General features: G+C 33.8%; 1 protein-coding gene across 1 annotated transcript in view; it reads left to right on the forward strand.

The window, feature by feature from the left end:
* The first annotated feature begins 8,501 nt into the window (after nucleotides 1-8,501).
* LOC126733029 (probable mannitol dehydrogenase) overlaps nucleotides 8,502-21,875 on the forward strand; it is a 48,035-nt gene continuing 34,661 nt past the window's right edge. The window contains exon 1 of the mRNA XM_050436144.1: nucleotides 8,502-8,567. The gene's annotated coding sequence lies outside the window, so the exon portion shown is untranslated. The remainder of the gene's footprint in view (nucleotides 8,568-21,875) is intronic.

Raw genomic sequence — 21,875 nt, forward strand, 5'->3', positions numbered from 1 at the left:
CTACTAACATTGTGTTAAGATACACAGAAATTTCAGTTTGCTTCATTACCTGGCTTCTATTACAATGCTATGTCATTTTACTTGTTCACATCTTAATTATTATTTTTTTAAATGTATACATTTACCCAATCCATATAACCGTAATAAAAGTAATGCATAGAGTTAAAAACATCACCAAAATAACATACATTAGAGAATGGCAAAAATACTTTGTTGGTTCTTACCAAGCATTTCTAGTTTCTAATGTTTTAAGTGAACATTATTAGTCCCTAAAATAAAATTAAAAAAAAATTAAAAAGGAAAGAAGAAAAGAAAGGTTTTTAGTCCCTCCTTAACATCCAATGGTATGCTTAATTTTTTAAGTGATGTGACAATATTTTTTATATTAAAAATTTGCACATAGGCACCAACGCTCGTCAAATTTTGACAAATGAGACTTATCCCAATCCCGAAACAACCCAAATCCCTTTAACCGACCAAAGTCACATTAAGCCTTAATGATCCTTTAGAGCATTCTCATCAACAATTGTAAAAATTTTAACATTTACAATCTCAAAACACTGTTTTTACAATTTTAACACCTCATTTTACAATATACCAAACATTAAAACTTCTATTTTTTTTTTTACAACTTCATTTAAATATTATTTCTTTATTATTTTTTAGTTCCTTTTTTGTTTTTATTTTTTTCACCCTCTCTCTCTAGTCTCATTGTCTCTCTCTCTCCCTCTCTCCCTCTCTCCCTCTCGGTTTCACTATCTCAACCCAGCAATCATACCCATCGCTGGCCACTAGCCACTACAATTCCAACGACCACCACAACGATTAGAGATCCATGCCTGTCAACTCAACGATCCACACTGGTCACATCAATGATCCATGAACGCAGACTGACGAACCCAGACCATGAACTAAGACCCACAAACCCAGACCCATGAACTCAGACCCACAAACCTAGACCCACAAAATCGTCGGAGCACATCAAACCACAACCCATGACCATCGCCAGAGTACAATCATCGGTGAAGCACACTTATCGGCGAACCACATTGGCGAAGCACAGAGAGAGAAGAGAGAAGAAAGAAGTGAGAGAGGAAATAGAAAAATAGAAGAGAGAGAGCCGTTGAGGTGAATAAAAAAGAATTTTTCTTTTACAATCCAACTACAGTATGGTCTCAAAAATGAGACTGTACTATAACTAAATCTTAAAAATTTTAAGATTTAGCAGCTTTCATGTAGAGGTGTTTTTATCTCAGAAATGCTAAAAAATAGCATTTTTAGCATTTGAGAGTTTAAATGTGAATGCTCTTACGACAACTGGCTTAAAAAATGCCAATACATAAAAGATATTCATGTTCAGACCCGAAAATGGCTACATAAAAGATTAAATCTATGATTCTATATAAAAGAAATTATTTATTTCCAATTTTTAACAAAACAATTTGGATTCACAATACACTACAACAAATGTATTTTCAGTGACGAAAAAATTCGTCACTAAATATCCAGTTTTTCGTCACTAAGGACCTTTAGTGACGAAATTGGACTTTTAGTGACGAAACTCATTTCATCACTATAGCCCTGTCACTAAAAGTCCTGGTGACGAAAAATTTCGTCACTAAAAGTTCAATTTGATTTTTTTTTAAAAAAAAACTTTTAGTGACGAAAATGTTTTGTCACTTTTCCTCACTAAAAACACTATTCAGTGATGAAAATATTTCGTCACTAAAAACACTTTAGTTTACTAAATCATATTTTGTGACGAATAATTTCGTCACTAAAACTATGTTCGGGTATATATAGTGACGAAAAAATTTGTCACTATACCTATTTTAAAGAAAATCCAGGCACATATAGTGACGAAAATTTTCGTCACTAAAACTATTTCTTACAAAATTTTGCTATATTTAGTGACAAAATTTTTGTCATTAAAACAATTTTTTGTTGCTATATTTGTGACAAAAAAATTCTTCACTAAAACTTATTTTTTGTTTTTATTTTTTTCATGACTTTGATATTAACTTGTAACCTATCATTATATTATTAAAACCTCACATTTGAATAACACATTTATTTCAACAACACATTTATAAAAAAAGATCCATACATTTCACAAGTAAAAAATAAAACAAGTATCCAATTCAAACTCCTTCCATACAATAATTGTTTGCAATACATACAATAACTCTACCTAAACCCTATTTTAGAACTAACGGAAGATGTCCTCATATGTTTTCAAGTAATGCCAAAAGTAAATCCTCTAAAAGCCACCAATAAGAAATCTGCACAAATATAAAAACAATACTTCGTTAAAGTACTATTCATCACATCAAATCAAAAAGTTTCATTCACATTTGCAAAAAATGAAAAACACTCCCAATATTAGTTTAAACCACCTTATAACACCATGCAAGCCACCCACTTGCTCCAACGCAACAACCTACCATAAAACCAATCACAAACATCACAAGTATAGAGTGTTTACAAATATTGAAATCAATTAAAGTACTATTCATCACATCTAATCAACAAGTTTCATTCACATTTGCAAGAAATGAAAAACACTCCCAATATTAGTTTAAACCACCTTATAACACCATGCAAGCCACCTGCTTGCTCCAACACAACAATCCACCACAAAACCAATTCCAACATCACAAGTATAGAATTTTACAAGTATTTAAATCAAATAAAATACTATTCATCACATTTTATCAACAATTCTCATTTACATTTACAAGAACTGAAAAACACTCCTAATATGTATTTAAATCACCTTATAACACCATGCAAGCCACCCGCTTGCTCCAACACAGCATACCACTACAAATCCAATTTCTAACATCACAAGTATAGAGTTTTATAATATTTTTAACTAAAATTTACTTACTTTGCTCAAGCTAAGTTTACAACTTTCAGAAAAAATCCAAAATTATTGCAAACAATGTGAATTTAGCCTGCAAAAAAAAAAGTTAAATTTATAAGTACTTCAGTCTTAAAATCCTCTCATAAGTTATTACACAAACTCATAGCTTACACATGTAATACAACAATCATCCAAATTCCTCATCCAACATCTTCAACTTCTTCAACTAAAATTTCAACATCCAACCCTTGTAGCCACATCCAACCCAGATTTCAAACAAACCCACCTCCCCAATTTCACAAACTGCACAGCAAAACTCCTTTAATGAAGAAGAGTTATTTGGACATACAAAAGCATAAATATACACATACCAAGTAACTTTTCCTATCAATTCATTGAAGAAGCCAACCAATTGAATTCAAGAAGCAAACCACAATTAATAATTTTGGGGGGAAAAAAAGGAAAGTAGAAAAGAAAACACCATTATGCAGCACCATTACACAAACAAGAAAAAAGTACCCCACCAAAGAAATTTTAAGTGCAAGAGAACAAAAACTCAGAAAGTTCAAAGGGTCAAAACCATTAGTGTAGCTGAAACACATGCAGTGAAAATGAGTTACAATTTAAATTTAGAGAAGTTCAAGGAATCAAAGCTATCTAGCAGAGCTGAAACACGCTCTAAGGAACTTCTCCAAATGGTGTGAATCATTGATGCCCATGATACAATAATAACAACCAAGTCTATTAGTCTCAAAATTTTGGTTTGAAATATGATAGTAGAGAACGTACCTTTGTTGGTCTAAGAACAACAGTTTTTTCTTTCTCTTAGCCAGTAGTTCATACAGTGCTCTGGTGAAAACTGAAAATAGTCCTACAAAAGAACCCAATTCAACACCATTATAACAGGTTCTAATGGCCTTCACTAACAAAATTCTACGAGAAACAGAGAGAGGTCCATGTAGAAATAGTACCAACATTTAAAAATAAAAATAAAAAACCAAATAAAGAAACATAATTCACTATTCAAATTCCTTTTATCATAGAACAATGGAGAAAAAAATATAAACAAAACTAGGCTTCGACCAGAAAACAAACAAGTAGCAATATAAAGACAAATTTCTTCCACTTGCCTATTTTTCAAGACATTGGGTCCTCCAAATTTCTTTGGGTTAGATTTGGATGTAGGAATCCCCACCAATCATCTGCATGTTATTTCACATATTTAGCACATACAAGAACTATCTAATCCAAAAGAATGATAAAATCATGCACAAACTAAAGAGAAGAAAAATGGGGTAGTGAATTATAAACAACAGTATGTATAATGTACCACAAAAATCCCTGTATCTACAAGTAAAACCATAACTAAGAAATTCAAATTCTTCAATTTACATAGCAAAAAAAAAAAAAAATATATATATATATATATATATATAAACTTTCTAATTCACAACACCCCCCACCCCCCATACAAAAAAATACAAAAAATTTATTAAACAAAATAAATTAGAACCAAATAAAAATGAGAAAAATAAACAAACCAAAAAATATAAATAAATCAAAATAAAAATGGAGAAAAATAAGCAAACCTCATACATGGGTTGAAATTAAAATTATAAAAAAAAAAAAAAAAAAAAAAAAAAAAAAAAAAACAAGTGAAGAACTTACATGGGTTGATAGATCGTCGCAAGGATCATCAACGAAAAATAGACAATAGCGACAACAATAGCTAAATGATGGATCGTCGCCAATGGTCCAACTCAGAAAATGAAGAAGTCTGTCGCAAGGATCATCGCTGAGTTTGTCGCAAAGATTTGCCTTCGCAAGGATCGTCACAAGGTTTGCTCTTAATAGAGCTTCATCGGCGACGGTTTGAGCTTCATCAGCGATGGCTGAGATCAACAGCGACGGTGGGAGATCAACGGCGACGGTGGTTTGGGTTTGGGAGCTTAATCACCGTTTGGGTTTTTTTTTTTTTTTTTTTGAACTGCTTTGAGTGAAATGTTTTGACCCTTTGAACTTAAAAGACCAAAATGGCTCAGAGAGTGCCACGTATTGCAATTAGGCTTTTAAGTCTTTAGTGACGAATTCCAGTTTTGTCACTAAAGACCGGGCTTTGTTAAGTCATATTTCGTCACTAAATCATATTTTTAGTGACGAATTGTGATTTCGTCACTAAAAACATATAAGTGCAAAATTATTATTATTTTTAGTGACGAATATTTTTCATCACTAATTCTTCCTTATAGTGACGAAAGGATTTTCATCACTAATACTATCCACAGTAATACTACAGTGACGAAATATTTTGTCACTAAAAATTTCAACTTTTAGTGACAAAATATTTCATCACTATAGATTAATTAAACTCGCGCCAAAGTTTCCCTCCATTGGCGCCCATTTTTCAGATCACAATAGTGACGAAATTTATTTTTCGTAACTAAATGTTATAATTTTTTTCATTATTACTGACGAAATCCATATTTCGTCACTAAAGCTGTATTTTTAGTGATGAAAAAATATTTCCTCACCAATTTTCGTCACTAAAAATACATTTTGTTGTAGTGATAAAAAAAAAAATGCTTCAGGCGATGAAATTGGATTAGCAAAAAAACGTTTCAAGAGTGATGACTATTCAAAACCTGTATACAGTTTTTTCTTTCCAAGTAATCAACACCTGGATGGCTGGATTTTTTTATTTTTTATTTTTTGAGAAACCTGATGGCTGGATCTTTGCAAATAGCTAGAAAATAAATAAGATAAGCAAAACAATTTCCATCTTGACACGTTTGAGCTTTGGGCTTGAAATTTGGAGTCAACACTTGTGGTTGTTGTGAAGACCGGTGAGAGCATCTCTAGCCATTTGTCTAAATTTTTGTACTGTTTGAACAATGAACAATAACATTTGTCTTTTACATACCCACTTTTTCAAATACACCTTCTAACAATTATATCTTTCAAAAAAAAAAATGTTACATCCACAATATTTTTTGCAATACTTTCACAAGAATCATAACAAAATCTTATATGAAAAATTGTTACTAGTTCTAATTTGAACCCACCACTGAAATTATATTTTTACTCACCAATATTAGCTAATAACAATATGTTACTTAAAATTTATTATGAAAATATTGTGGTAGCATTTCCAAATTGTCATTTCTTATTCTTTATATTATTTTTCCTTTCTTTCATTCATACTTTTCCTTCTTTTTTTTTCTCTTGTTTTTTCTCCACCACACACGTATATCCATATATCTCCATCCTCTCCTTTTTTTTTTTCTCTCTAATCTCCACTTGATTCCAGAACCTCCCTCTCTCTTTCTTTCTCTAGCTCTCTATTTCTCTATTTTTTTTTCTTTTTCTACTTGATTCCAGAACATTCTCCAGCTCTCTCTATGATAAGAAACAGAGAAAGAGGTAGAGAGAGAAAGAACAAATGGGTTAGGTGGCTCCGCTCCGCTGCGCCTTTCGCTGTGCTCTCTATGTCGCGCCTTCCGCTCCACGGCTGCCACTCGTCTTCCTCCCCAATGCAGCCTAGATGGGTTAGATGGCTTGTGTCTTTTTTTTTCTTTTCTTTTCTTCTTTTTTTTTTTTTTTTTTGCTTTTATTGTTATGATTTGATTAGTTTTTAGACTATGTTTTTGAGTTTGTATTTTGATTATGCTTGAGTTTAGAGATGTTTGAGAGAAAGGATTGTTGTGTTTGTAGCTGTTGTGAATGTTTGTAGCCATGGTGAAAGGAGATAGAAATAATTGCTTTTTATTGAGTTGTATTATTTTTTTTTTTAGTAGAAAAATTCATTTGGAGTTGCTATAGTCTTCTCTAGATAAAGAGAATAACTGTAGCAACTTCAAAAAAAATTTGGAAAAGTTTTGCTTTTAGAGAAGTTGTTGGAGTGAGTTTTTGGTGTGTTTGTTCTCCAAAATTGGTTTTAGAGAACCTATTGGAGATGCTCTGATGATATTTGGATTTTATCTTCGGCGGCTATGGCTACAGTTATTATTCGATATTACCGTGCAGCCCAGCATGGAGGTTAAAGGGATTTGTGTTCTTGGGAGATTGGGATTAAGTCTAATTTGACAAATTGGGATTATGTGTAATTTTTAAGGATAAAATTTAACTACAAAATTGGTTATTATTTTAAATTACAACCTTACTCAATATTTTTTTTATTAGAGGTGAATTTGGACAAATTCATCATTGGATTACATCTTCTTCTTACATCTTCCATGCTTGCAAAATTTCTATAAAATTAAAAATCAATAGTTATGTCATCAATAAATTGTTTAATGTTAAGTATTTGTTGTTTAAAATTATGCATAAAATATAAACTTATAAATCATATAATAAATAATATCTGATTGACACAAAATTTGACATGTGTATTAAGAGTGTAAAAAACATGTAATTCAATAGTTAGGTTTTTTAAATTTGTAATAATATTTATTTTATTGAGTAAGGTTATAACTTTAGGTTACAACCAATTTTACAGCTAAAATTTGTCCATTTTTTAATAACAAAAATATTGTCACTAGGACAAAGTTTAGTTAAAAAATTATTGGTTATAGTCTAAGGCTACAACCTTACTCAATAAAATTAACATTATTACATATTATGAAAATCTAACCATTGAATTGCATGTTATTTATGCTCATAATACACATGTCAAATTTTAAACAATAAAGACTTGCAATTTAAACAATTTATTGATGATATAACTATTAATCTTTAATTTTTTAGAAATTTTGCAAACATGGAGTACATAAGAAGAAGATCTAATCCAATAATGGATTTGTTAAAATTCACCTCTGATAAAAAGATATTAAGGTTGTAACTTAAAGTTACAACCAATTTTGTAACTAAATTTTATCCTAAAAAAAACCAATAGGGTTCACTTAAAACTTCAGGAATCAAAATCACTCCACAAGTAAACTTTAGGATAAGTATTATGTTTACAACACTTTCACAATAATGACTAACCAAGAAAAAATAGCTGTGGTTGACGAACAAGACACGCAGTGACAAGTTAGAGAAGAACAAGACACACAGTGACCAACGAGAGAAGAAGTCTTAGCGTGTGTATAATAACTAATAGCCAATAACCAATAACCAATGCTACAAGAAAAAATGACCAATGTCTCTATAAAATAAAAATAAAAAAATGGAATGAGAAGACAGAAAGTGTGGCATGTGAGAACTAAGAAGGGGTAATTAAGAAACTCCTCTTCCTTAACCTTTCCTTTCCTGGTTCCAGAAAGATAGGAGTAGTCAGCAAGAATGTTTCAGTTTTATATCCCCATTTGCTAAGCCAATATGTTACTAAACCCTCAAGTTGAACAGTGCCTTATACCTAGTATTATATATATATATATATATATATATACACATATATAGAGGTACATTGAGTTCCCATTTGCTGAGATATATAATACCTCACCAAACCCTCAACAGTCCCTTATATAATCTAGTACTATATATATAAAGAGGTATATTTTATTACTATATCACAAACTTACTAGTCTTTACTGGCATTGGGGGATTGCATTGCTATAACATTCCAATTGTTTCTTCATATATAGCTGCTTCCTAGAGAAAATTCAATGGCAAAATCACCCGAGGTTGAGCACCCCAACAAGGCCTTTGGCTGGGCAGCCAGAGATACTTCTGGCCTCCTCTCTCCCTTCAATTTCTCAAGAAGGTCCTCTCTCTCTCTCTCTCTCTCTCTCTCTCTCTCTTCCATTGTTTGATTTTGTTTTTCATTATCAATTTGTTATGTCATTATAATCATTTTGTTTTCCTTATATACTATGGGGAGAACAGCCAATAAAAACGAAATTGGATTATTCAATTATACTCTTGTTATGTAATTTGAAAAGGCTTGCATTTATTCTAATTTTTATTTGACCATTCTACTGTGTTATTATAAATATTATATATATATATATATATATATTTTTTTTTTTTAATAATTCAATACCTAGGGATGGTAGATCTAAATCTAGACATTTATATTGTAAATAAAAAAAGTGTCAGTTGAGTTACAAAACTTTTAACTTCTTCTATCTATAAACAATTCGATAATTAGAGAAAGGGAAACACCTACATTGAAGACAAGGGCTCTTGGCTTTATTTGATCAATTAATCACAGTGTGCGTGGTGATTACCCAATTAGTATTGACAATGATCCATCCTTGTTAACATTTTTTTTTGGTTCTGAATTGTTGGTATGTGCTAAATATAAAATGGTATAGTATGTTTGTACTTTGTAGGGCAACAGGGGAGAAAGACGTAACGTTCAAAGTTCTTCTTTGTGGGATATGTCACTCGGATCTTCACATAATCAAGAACGAATGGGGTACATCCACCTACCCATTTATCCGTGGGTATGTTAACGTTAATGTTTCCTAGGAATCATACATCTATCACTATATCTTTATATTGTAATAAAGAATCGTGTTGTATTAAATATTAGGAAACATGGACAATTCATTTGAGATGCGGCCCGTGTTGGACACTTGACATGCCTAGGACACTTTTACATGCATGTCCTAACCATATCATTTTTAAAAAATAAAAACAACTACAAAACACATCTAAGACACAAAAACAAGAGGAATCAAATTCCATTTCACAAAACAAAGAAAACATTCATGCTCTGAATAGCAATAATGCGTTTGAAAATTAATAAATATCTCCATTCTTGGTTTATGTTCTAATTCCTAAACACTCTTTAATAGTCATGAATTTGCTTTATTATTTATTAGTACTCTTAATTTGATATATATTTAAGATTTAACATTACATGAAAAAGAAATGCTTAATATTTATAGAAAATATAAATAAAAATATATTTAATAATTATTTAATCGACATGTCCTGTTGTATTTGTATTTTTTTTTTTTTAGAATACTAAATATTTTTAACACACACACACATGGAGAGAGGGAAAGAAGGTTTTTAAAGAAATTTACAGTGGTGTATATCCAAAAGGGCCTAACTCTTGAATGTACAGCACAAACTTTAAACATCTTTAACTCACACTCATTTTCCAATGTAGGATTAACCCACTATTTTTCTTTTGAGAATACTAAATATTTTTAACACACACACACACATGGGGAGAGGGGAGAAGGTTTTTAAAGAAACTTACAGTGGTTTATATCCAAAATGGCCTAATTCTTGAATATACAACACATGCTTTAAATCTCTTTAACTCACACTCATTTTCCAATGTGGGATTAACCCACTATTTTTTCTTTTGAGAATACTAAATATTTTTAACACACACACACATACATGGAAAGATGGGAGAAGGTTTTTAAATAAATTTACAGTAGTGTATATCCAAAAGAGCCTAACTCTTAAATATACAGCATAGGCTTTAAATCTCTTTAACTCACACTCATTTTCTAATATGAGATTAACCCACTATTTTTTCTTTTGAGAATACTAAATATTTTTAACACACACACATGGGGAAAGGGGAGAAGGTTTTTAAAGAAACTTACAGTGGTGTATATCCAAAAGGGTCTAACTCTTAAATATACAGCACAGGTTTTAAACCTCTTTAATACACACTCATTTTCCAATGAGGGATTAACCCACTATTTTTTCTTTTGAGAATACTAAATGTTTTTAACACACACACACACACACACACACACACATGGGGAGAGGGAAGAAGGTTTTTAAAGAAACTTACTATTGTACTTGTACTTGCTTGTTATGTTTGTTAGGTTCTAAAGATTTAGAATCTAAATGTATTAGAACTTCAATGTGTAATGTTGGCAAACCATGATCAAAACTTAGAGTCTAGATTTAGGCTACTCAAAGTATGCTGATTGTAAAGTTGGAATCAAGTGATTGCAGAAAATTACTGTTCACTTTCTGCAAGGCTCAATCGATCGAAGCTCATGTAAAATGTTTTTCTACAGGTTTTTCCAATTCAAGCCCAAGCCCATATGACATGTAGGGTTTTATGTCTTGTGTTAAGTATAAAAGGAAAAACCCTAACTACATTTTCAGGTTGTTGTTTATGTTATGTGTGTGAATCTCTTATGAGATCTAGAGGTGTTTGCCTTCATACACACTTAGGGTTATCAAGATCAAGATTGATATCAAGAGCTTGGTGATCGTTTCAGTTACTGCATAAAGAGTTTAAAGAAAAACACAAGTGGAAGTACTTGTGGTTGCTGTGAATCTAAGAAAGAAGTAGTCTGTGGACTCGGAGTTATCATATAGTCGTGGTAGTAAGTTTTCTACTCGAGAGCAATAGGATGTTAGTGGTCTAAGTCGCTATTGTAAAACTTCAATTCTTTCATAGTGGATCTATTTTACCTTGAGGATAGCTAGGTTAAATTATCCCTAAGTTTTTTACCAGTTTGGTTTTTCTGGGTTATCATATCATTATGTTCTTTATTTTTCGCATTGTTTATATGATATGATTTACTTATGTTAACCTAGATTTGAATAATTTACTTAAGTTAATCACTTGGCTAAATAACTAGGTTAATCTGTTTGTGTTTAAGGGGTCTAAAAACGTACAAGTAGTATCAAAGTATGTTAGCGTTAGTATTTAAATCATTTGATCTAAGAGTTGATCTTTGACCCCTATTGTCATGGAACACGGTCACTCTCTTGTGATCCCACCTCACTTTGATGGAAATAGCTATGCCTACTGGAAAGTAAGGATGAAAGCATTCCTGAAATCTATTAATGAGAAAGTTTGGAATTCCGTTGAATATGGATGGGAGAAGCCCACTACTCTGATTAGTGAGTGGCAAACTTCTAAGAAAGAAGTCGCTTTTAATAGCAAAACCATGAATGCTATTTATAATGCTGTTTCTATGGAGGAATTCAAGAGAATCTCTAATGTTGAGGCTGCTCATACTGCATGGAATATTCTCCAGACTGTGCATGAAGGCATAAAGGCAGTTAAGATTAACAAACTATAGTAGTTAACTACTAGGTTTGAATTAGAATGTTTGATGATGAATGTTTTAATGAATTCTATGCTAAACGTAATAATATTGTTAATTCTGCTTATAATTTGGGTGAAATTTATGATCAACCTAAGATTGTTAGAAAGATACTTAGATCTTTGACTAAGAACTTTAGATCCAAAGTGACTACCATTACTGAAAACAAGGATGTGGACTTCATCCTTGTTGATGAACTTGTATGATCTCTCCAGTCCTATGAATTGGATCTACCTAAGATAAACAAATCTAAGTTAATGGCTTTTAAGTATGTTGATGATGTTGATGGGAATGGATTTGATGATGAACTCTCTGCTACAGAGGTTGCATATCTTGCCAAGAACTTTAGAAACTTTCTTAGGAACAATAACAAAAGAGTAAGAGGTAAAAACAATGCTGAACTTAGAAATTTTAGCAGGAATGAACCCACTAAGGTGAATAATACTGAAAAACCTAAAGAGAAAGTAGGTCAAACCTCTAATAATTCTATAGGTCAACAATGTTTTGGTTGTCAAGGGTATGGTCATGTGAAATCATAATGTCCTACATGCTAAGTATTCAGAAGTCTCCCTTAGACAAAACTGGTCTAGGTTTTGAAGATAGCATCACTGTTTCTAAGACTCATTCCACAAACTTTGTTTCTTCTTCTAAACCTCTCGTGAGTGAAATTGTCAAACCAGTAGAAGTTATACCTCCTAGGAAGATTAGGGTTGATCTTAAAGAGTCTAAGTCTAAGAATTCCACCCTTCTTAAGGACAAGTTGCATAATAGACCTACATGGGTTTGTCATTTTTGTGGAAAGTCGAGGCATATTCGTCCAAACTATTTCAAGTTGCAAGCTGCTAAGCGAGCAAATAAGCCAAAAGTACATGTGCCTCAAGCACAAGATCTCATGGTACTTATTGATGAGTTGGTAAAGATTTTAAACTTTTATTCCAATCTTAGAGTTTCTCATCATTCTAATATGAATAATAACTCTAATGCAAAAGTTCCATTTATAAAGTTTTGGATGCAAAAAGTTCGATCTAATTGAGTCTTTCTGACATGGTCCTTGTGCTTCATCACTCTATTCTTTGTGACCATTCCTCTTTGTTGTTTTTTTGCTTTCTTTATTTTTTTTTTTTCTAGAATTTGCATTGCATAACATTCATGCATTTCATACTAGGTTGTTTTTGTTATTCTTTTCAAAAAACAAAAAAAAAAAAAAAAAAACAAAAAAAACAAAAAAAAACAAAAACAAAAAAAGGAGGAAAAGGGAAAAAAATATGTTTTGCATTATTTTTCTTGGATTTGAAATTAAGGTTGGCCATATTATCTTTACATAACATGTTTATGTACCTTGTTTAGCTTGGATGAGCTTATTTTATTACACTTTACTAGTTTGAGCTTTATAGTGCATGTTGTGTGGGAGTTGTTTATAGTTTTTGATCATATGATCTTGATCTTAAAGTCACATGCTTTTAATTGTAAGGACTAAAAAATCCTAAGAGAAAGACATAAATAACCATCTCACCACTGTTTACTAGCCAATCATAAACACCTTAGTGTATATAATATGATTTTGTACTCGACAAAGTGTAGCATATGCACAAAAAGAACATAAGATATAGCCTCGGCTTATAATAAAATTGGTATGTACATTATCTAGGCTATCTTAATCAGTTTCAAATCAAATAAAATTTGTATATACATTATGAGGCAAATCAAGAAACTTACATGATTGCAAGCTTGTTTTCTAGGAGATGTGGAAGTTATATGATGTTACTCTTTAGGTGATAGTCACTTTCAAACTTATGTGATGAATTTTGTAGAAATTGTGATTGATTACTATCCATATATCATCTCACATGTATCTCAAGCTTTTGCTAGTTGCATACACTAAACAAGTTATTCTTTGCTAAACTTAGTACATGATATTGTGTGTGATCCTATTGTGGCCATCCAAAATTAAAAATTCCTTGATCTTAATGCAAAATGTGTTTAAAGTTTGAGATTTGAGGACAATTTGATTGAAAATCTTGTTTTTGGAAGATTTGGCTTAATTTCAAGGGTTTTTGAAAAACGTTTCATCTCATACTCATGCATTTTATTAATAAAATTTTTTGCTTTGAGGAGTTTCTGCATTAAAATGCTCTATTTTTCAAAAATTTGATTTTTCCAGATTTTCAATCGATCGAACCTATTGCTCGACCGATCGAAACTGCGATTAAAAATTTGGTTTGAATCTGCCTGGCTCAATTACTGCTCAATTGATGCTGGATCAATCGAATGTGTTTTTCAATCAATCGAACCGATTTTCAACTGATCGAAAATCGGTCAGAGTTTTTTATAACATGAGCTTTTCACGTATTCTTCACTATTTCAAAAGTTTTCAAAAAGCTATTCTCTCTCTCTTCGACTGATCCAAATTCAAAGACATTTTTTTGTCGTTTTCCCTCAATTTTTTCTCAAGGTTCTTGTCGTCTAGCACCGGTAAGACTATTCTACCCTTTCTTTTTTTAGTTTAATCTCATTTTTCATGCATTTTAGGGAAATTTTCAGACTTAATAAAATTTGGGGGTTTTGATGTTTTAGTTGATTTCTTTCAAAATTGATCAATGGGGTTTTGTTGTTGGATGATATAAACATGTTCTTCATGATTTATTTTGATCAATTTGGTGGATTGGGAAGAATTGAAAATTCTAGGGCTTGAAACTCAACGAAATTGGGGATTTTGTTCAATTGAGATTAATTTGATGAAATTTGCTTGTGTAATTGATTAATTATGTCATTATATACTGTTATCTAACTTGTGTAATGATATATTGATCAATCTGTTGGGATTTTTGAAATTGGGTTTTTCAAAGTTTGGGTTTTTGTTCTAAAACTCTAAGTTCAAGCCAATTCTGTGTTTTTAAAGTGAAATTGAACTATTCTCAATGCATTAGGGCATGCATCATGTGTTAATCCTATTCATGCATCATATAGATTGTTATTTTCTATATTTTTTGCTCTAACCATGTCTGATGCAGTTTGCCCTTGGGTTTTCTTTGTTTTTTTTTTCTTCTGATTCTCTTCTGTCTATCCTATACCAACCTTAGCATCATGGTTAGAAAGACTAGAGCCCATAGGACATCCACCTCTACCTCTACTCCAACTTTTGATAGTGAGAGGTTTCGGAGTGAGAAAAACCAAGAGACCTTTAAGAAGCTGAACATCTTTAGATTTGTGTGGGCTGAGGGAAAAGTTGTTTTAGATGAGCTTGATCCGGAAATTAGGAGGAATTTTGAGCGTAAGGGCTAGTTACCTTTGATGGATATAGATCATCCTCTTCCGGCTACCTTGATTAGAGAGTTCTACTTAAACCTCTCTGTCCACTCCAATGATTCCAACACTCAATTTGTGAAGAGTTGGATATGGGGTGAAGAGTATGTCATCACTCCTTCCGTAGTGGCCTCTGCTCTTGGAGTGTCTAAGGTACAGCATCTTGTGTACCCTTATGATGAGACCCCTCCGCTTGATGATATTATGTCATATCTCACTAGTACTTCCATTCAATGGGGTACTTATCCTCGAATTATTTCTCATGAGTTGACCGAAATTCATTATTTATTTTTCCAGATTTCTTGCCATTCCATCTAGCCCATCTCTCATTTGCACACCATTCTCGAGATGAAAGTTCAAAAACGTGTACAAAACACCTTTGAACGTTTAGACCCCCAAATTACAACTTAACCAATACAAGCAATATGTCAAACAACTAGTGTGTGGAAACTTAACACATGCTATAATACGAAATTGGTTAAAGACTATCTAAGCCATAACAAAATAAAACCACAGCAGATAATAAAAAGGCAAAGATAGAGAGGAAGGAAGATGCAAACACAAAGACAACACGCGATGTGTTATCGAAGAGGAAACCGAAGTCCTCAGCGAAAAACCTCTCCGCCGCCCTCCAAGCGGTAAACAATCCACTAGAAAATACAGTTGGGATACAAGGACAGCAATAGACCCTCCAAGCCTAATCTACCCAGTGCACCTAAGCCCTCCAAGCTTCTTGCTCCAACGAGGTTGCGCCGAACCTTTTTCTTTTCTAGCTTCCCGGATTCCGCTACTAGACCGTAGCATCAACCAATGAAGATTGGTTCCTTCCTAACTGCTTCCCAGAAATCCAAACAACTGTCTCACAGTGATGATGATGGTGAGAACCAGGTTTGGTATAATGCCTCTCAAGGATTTGACAATGGAGAGGAAGAGAGTAGAGGAATTTGAAGAGACTCTAAGGTATAGATTGTGGGTGAAACAATCTTGTTTTTCTTTAGGGTTTCTCTCTCAAAATTCTCTCTAGAAACTCTCTTTCAATCGTGGGTAAAATGGGTATTTATACTAGAGTGGGAGAGGAATGTGAAACGTCAGGTTTTACAAAACAGGGGGTCGCTCGCGGTTTGACCTCGCGGCTTGACTAAGTCGCGAGATCCAGTCGCGAGTTAACCGTATGGCCAGTTGTCCTGTTTTGTCCTGTAGTGCTCCAGCTAGCATGACTGTTCATCTTCCTGCATGCTTGGCACGTGTGCTGCTTTTGGCAGCTTGCAGCCGCGAGTCACCCGCGAGTCCCAGCCGCGAGTCTCTGTTTTCTTACACACTCTTAAGCAATCTTCACTCTATCTCACTCACTACCCTTACAACAAACCCACCTAAATACAGGGTTACTAAATGCTGAATTACAAGCAAATTTGGCACGGAATAAAGCCAATTAGATGGTTGAATAAATTCAACCTTACAATCTCCCCCTTTGGCTATTCCGTGACAAAACCCTAAAACAGACTCTAGACTTTAACATGTGAGTTGGGAACAGTTGAACAAAACTCACTCACACCTAACTCTAGAAGCTGTGAAGCACTTGAATCATATGAACATAATACTCCTGAAACACAACAATACACCATGATCATTGTAAGCAGAAAATTATAAATGCATATGAAACAGGCAATATGTGATCAAGCAAAGATGGAGTTAAGAAACAAACCATGGCTTGATCAACCAAGTGAACACCACAAGGTAGTGATCACAGTGCTCATTCACACTTGGAATGAACACAAGGACATACAAGTTAACAAGCACAAGGCAAGACACTTGTATGCTCAACACTCAACCAATGCATAATACACAAGGTATATGCATCTAGGAACAATCCTACAAGGGCACAAGAGTGACAGTACATAAACCAAAATGCAGAACATTTAGATTAAAGTACTAATTTCAACATAGCATAAAGGCTGCATTAAGCAAGGTACATACCAAAAAGCCTACAAACTATGCATAAAACATTAACCCTAAAAGCTTACAAAAGCACATGGGTACAAACACATTATATTGAATAAAAACTTAAACAATATAAACTAAAAGTGCATAAAGTTTATCCCCTTCAAAGTGATGAGAAACTGTGATGCACTTGGAACATATATACTTATAACCTGAAACACTTGCACAAAACACATTAGACCCTCAAGTTAAAGCAAGTAATAAAAGGACAAGTATAATGTAACAAGCAAATTACGATCAAGTAAACATGATGTGAAACATGTGAGCAACTTGATCATACACCAAAACAGTCATATAGAAATGACTACAATGATCACATAGCAAAACAAATGATCATTCGAACATGCATTCAATGAAGCACAATAGCATAGGGATATATGCATGTCCAAAACACAAACACGATGCAATACAAGAAAACAAACACAATAAAGTTTTATTGTTAACACAATGTCTTCTCCCCCTTGGTATATGCATCTCCCCTATGGAATATCTCTCCCCCTACAAATGTGCATGAGAAATAGAATGTCTCCCCCTAAGGATGTGCACAAGAGTCATATAGAAATGACAAAATACTCCGAAATATTCTCTAGAGTATACTCTCCCCCTTTTTGTCAGGAATAGACAAAGGGTCAAGAAGAAACGAGGGCAAGAGATGAAGGTACGAACAATGCTAATGATGCATGAGGGGTTCAAGATGAATGAGAAAATGAAGCTCAAACCCATGACAAAGTAAAATGCTACAAAGCATAAGACAGACATGACATGCTAGGATGAAGAAGCAAGGTATAGATCAATGCATGACAAGGGTAGCAAAGGTGTGTGCAAGAGGTGGCTAAGTGCAATGCATGACCAATGTATGAAAAATGCACATGTGGGGCAAGGTGTGTTAAATACACAACCAATGAACCAAACATGTTCCTAATGAGGAAACATGAGAAACCCCAAAGTTTGGTACTCATCAGAGTCCAAACAAGCGAGAAAATGTCTAAGAGGCAATTTATCAAACACCTAGCATGCACACTATGAACAAAAATGTGAAACAATGCATGAACATCATGAAATCTACCCTTAATTCATGTTCTTTCTGCCACAAGGGGCCAACATCCAATGCATATCAACAAAAGAAACCAATCCCATAAAGAAATTTGACAAAAATTAAGTTTTCCCAACCCCAATGATAAAAATCCCAACCAAGAGCACAAAACTCTCCAAAACATAATCCAAGGATCAAAAATAATGAAAAGAATTTATAATTACCTTAGAAATGTTAATGGAATGAAAAACCATTCAAATTGGTTGGATTTTGATGTAAAAATATTGAAAGAGGGGTTTTAGAGAGGATGGGAGAGGTTTAAAACAAATTTCCCACAAAAAGCCCATTAAAAAGCTGTTTTTGGGCGATTCGTGACTGGGCGAATCGCGAGGTTCAGTCGCGAGCAAGCCGCGAGCCGCGAGTTTCAGCCGCGAGCCGCGAGTTTCAGTCGCGAAAATTTTCGCGAGTCGTGAGTGAGCCGCGAGCAAGCCGCGAGTGAGTCTCCAAAAGCTTCTGGATGAGCTCACGATTGGGGTTTCGCGACTGGCGAGTCGCCAGCTGAGCCGCGAAAAACTCTGACACCTGTTTTTCGAAACAAAACATGTTTAAACAATGAAAAACAAAGTAAACACTAAACATGAACTCAAAGAGTGATAAAAATCACTTCCAAAAACATATAAAATGATCAAAAATCTTTTTGGATTGAACCATATATGATTGAGCACACACACATCACATTTAGACAAGTACAATCTAACAAATGAATAAGACATTCATTGAACATTAGGCATGTGTGTTGTGTGTGTGTATCAAATGTGGAATAGTCCTTAGTCTAGAGTGAAGTTTCAATGATCAATTCAATCAAGTCATACACAACTAGTGCTAAGTCAAGTGGTCTATCTCAATTATAGAAATGAACATATATGACTTCCCACAAAAAAATGATTACATATGATGAAGCTTTTCATTTAGCTTCTTTACAATTCATAACATTTGATCATTTTGAATCAAAACATCTCATTTTGAGATCGATGCCTGAAATTTGTGATATTTCAATTTGACGAACAAGCCTTTGGCTTTTTGGGCATCATACAATTTCATTTAAGTCGCTTTCCCTTTTTCCTAGTCGAATACTAGTATTTGCGACGGCTTTTGCAGCTCATTATCTTTTTTCATTTTGAGATTTACATTTATTGAACTCTTTAAGCAATAAAAATAAAAGAATGGGAAGAGATATAAGCACAAGTCTACGCAAGTATCAAAACCAACATGACTATTGACTAATCATTCATGACAAGCTTGAAGATCGATTTACAACAATCACACAAAGATGTCAAGATTTTTCCCACAAAGATATAAGTGCAAAAATAACAAGCTAAGCTCGAAAATGCACAAAGCCATTTGTACAAAGGTACAAGGCCAAACTCACATGTGATATGTGCTCAAACAAATACGATCAAACTTTTTGAATTTTTCACTTTTTATGTGGTTTTGGATTTTTACTCACACAAAATAGAAACATAAAAGTAAGATCAAAAACGAAACAATGCATACAAATAAATGCAAGATGCACAAAATGTATGAAGATATGACATTTAATGCATGAAGGGTCCTACAAAGATCGAAAGAATTAGATCAAGGACTAAAAGAGCAAGAGCTCAACCATAGAAATCCTTCCTCATCCAAACGGAACGATTGTTTGGAATGAGTGTCTCAAGAGAAGCGAGACGAGGGTTGGAAGAATGAGAACCGGAGATGCACATAGTCAAGGAGTTAAGAGAATTAAACATTTTCTTTAACAACATGCTATTTTCACTCAAATCCAGTTTACTCTTTTTAGCACAACTTCCAAAAAAACTCAAGTTTCTCTTTTCTTTTGATTCTCTTAAGAGCTTGAAACTTAGAGCAATAAGGTCTTAGATGACCAAAGGCACCACAATGGTGACAAACAATGTGTTTAGGTCCACTAGGCTTTTTGGGAATGGATCTAGCAACATGGTTTTGTTCCCTCTTCAACTTATGACATTGATGTCTTATATGACCAATCACACCACAATGGTAGCAAGTTGGAACAAACTTAGATCCATCCAAAGCCTTAGGTTGAGACCTAAACGAAGGTTTTGACTTAACAGCCTTTTTCTCCACCTTTTGATTTCTTTTATGTGGAGGAATGTACGCCGATTTGTCCTTTAAGGTAGAACACACACTAGGCACAAAATCGGGTATCACAACATGATTGCAACAAATATTATCATCCATTTTATCAATGGGTTCAGCAATCAAACACTTGGCATGCATCTTAAGAGATTCATTTTCACATTTAAGATCATCAACAAGTTTGTTAGACAAAACAAGTTTAGCATCCAAGTCCATATTCAAACATTCAAACTCTTTCAGCTTTTCAAGAGAAATTTCAGCAAGTTTTTTATATTTCTCAACCAATTTGTTGGATTCATTGAGCTTAGCAATCAAATCATCCTTTTCACAAAATAACTTGCTTAAATTCTTTTGAAACTTCTTAGCATTTTTCTTCAAAAGTTTATCAACAACACTCATAGATTCAAATAACATGTCATCACACTTATGAGGATTAACACTCATAGAGGCATTTTCACAAACACGTGGCATGTTACATTCATCACCAACCAAATCATGCAAAGAGGCATACAAAGTACAATCCATGGCAAATAAACACAAGGGGTCAAAGATCACACTTAGGCATTTAAACCACAACAAGTGTACCCGCTCTGATACCAATTGAAAGTTCAAAAACGTGTACAAAACACCTTTGAACGTTTAGACCCCCAAATTACAACTTAACCAATATAAGCAATATGTCAAACAACTAGTGTGCGGAAACTTAACACATGCTATAATACGAAATTGGTTAAAGACTATCTAAGCCATAACAAAATAAAACCACAGCAGATAATAAAAAGGCAAAGATAGAGAGAAAGGAAGATGCAAACACAAAGACAACACGCGATGTGTTATCGAAGAGGAAACCGAAGTCCTCAGCGAAAAACCTCTCCGCCGCCCTCCAAGCGGTAAACAATCCACTAGAAAATACAGTTGGGATACAAGGACAGCAATAGACCCTCCAAGCCTAATCTACCCAGTGCACCTAAGCCCTCCAAACTTCTTGCTCCAACGAGGTTGCGTCGAACCTTTTTCTTTTCTAGTTTCCCGGATTCCGCTACTAGACCGTAGCATCAACCAATGAAGATTGGTTCCTTCCTAACTGCTTCCCAGAAATCCAAACAACTGTCTCACAGTGATGATGATGGTGAGAACCAGGTTTGGTATAATGCCTCTCAAGGATTTGACAATGGAGAGGAAGAGAGTAGAGGAATTTGAAGAGACTCTAAGGTATAGATTGTGGGTGAAACAATCTTGTTTTTCTTTAGGGTTTCTCTCTCAAAATTCTCTCTGGAAGCTCTCTTTCAATCGTGGGTAAAAGGGGTATTTATACTAGAGTGGGAGAGGAATGTGAAACGTCAGGTTTTACAAAACAGGGGTGGCTTGCGGCTTGACCTCGCGGCTTGACTAAGTCGCGAGATCCAGTCGCGAGTTAACCGTATGGCCAGTTGTCCTGTTTTGTCCTGTAGTGCTCCAGCTAGCATGACTGTTCATCTTCCAGCATGCTTGGCACGTGTGCTGCTTCTGGCGGCTTGCAGCCGCGAGTCACAGCCGC

This window comes from Quercus robur, chromosome 6 (genome assembly GCF_932294415.1).
Source record: "Quercus robur chromosome 6, dhQueRobu3.1, whole genome shotgun sequence".
NCBI lineage: Eukaryota > Viridiplantae > Streptophyta > Magnoliopsida > Fagales > Fagaceae > Quercus > Quercus robur.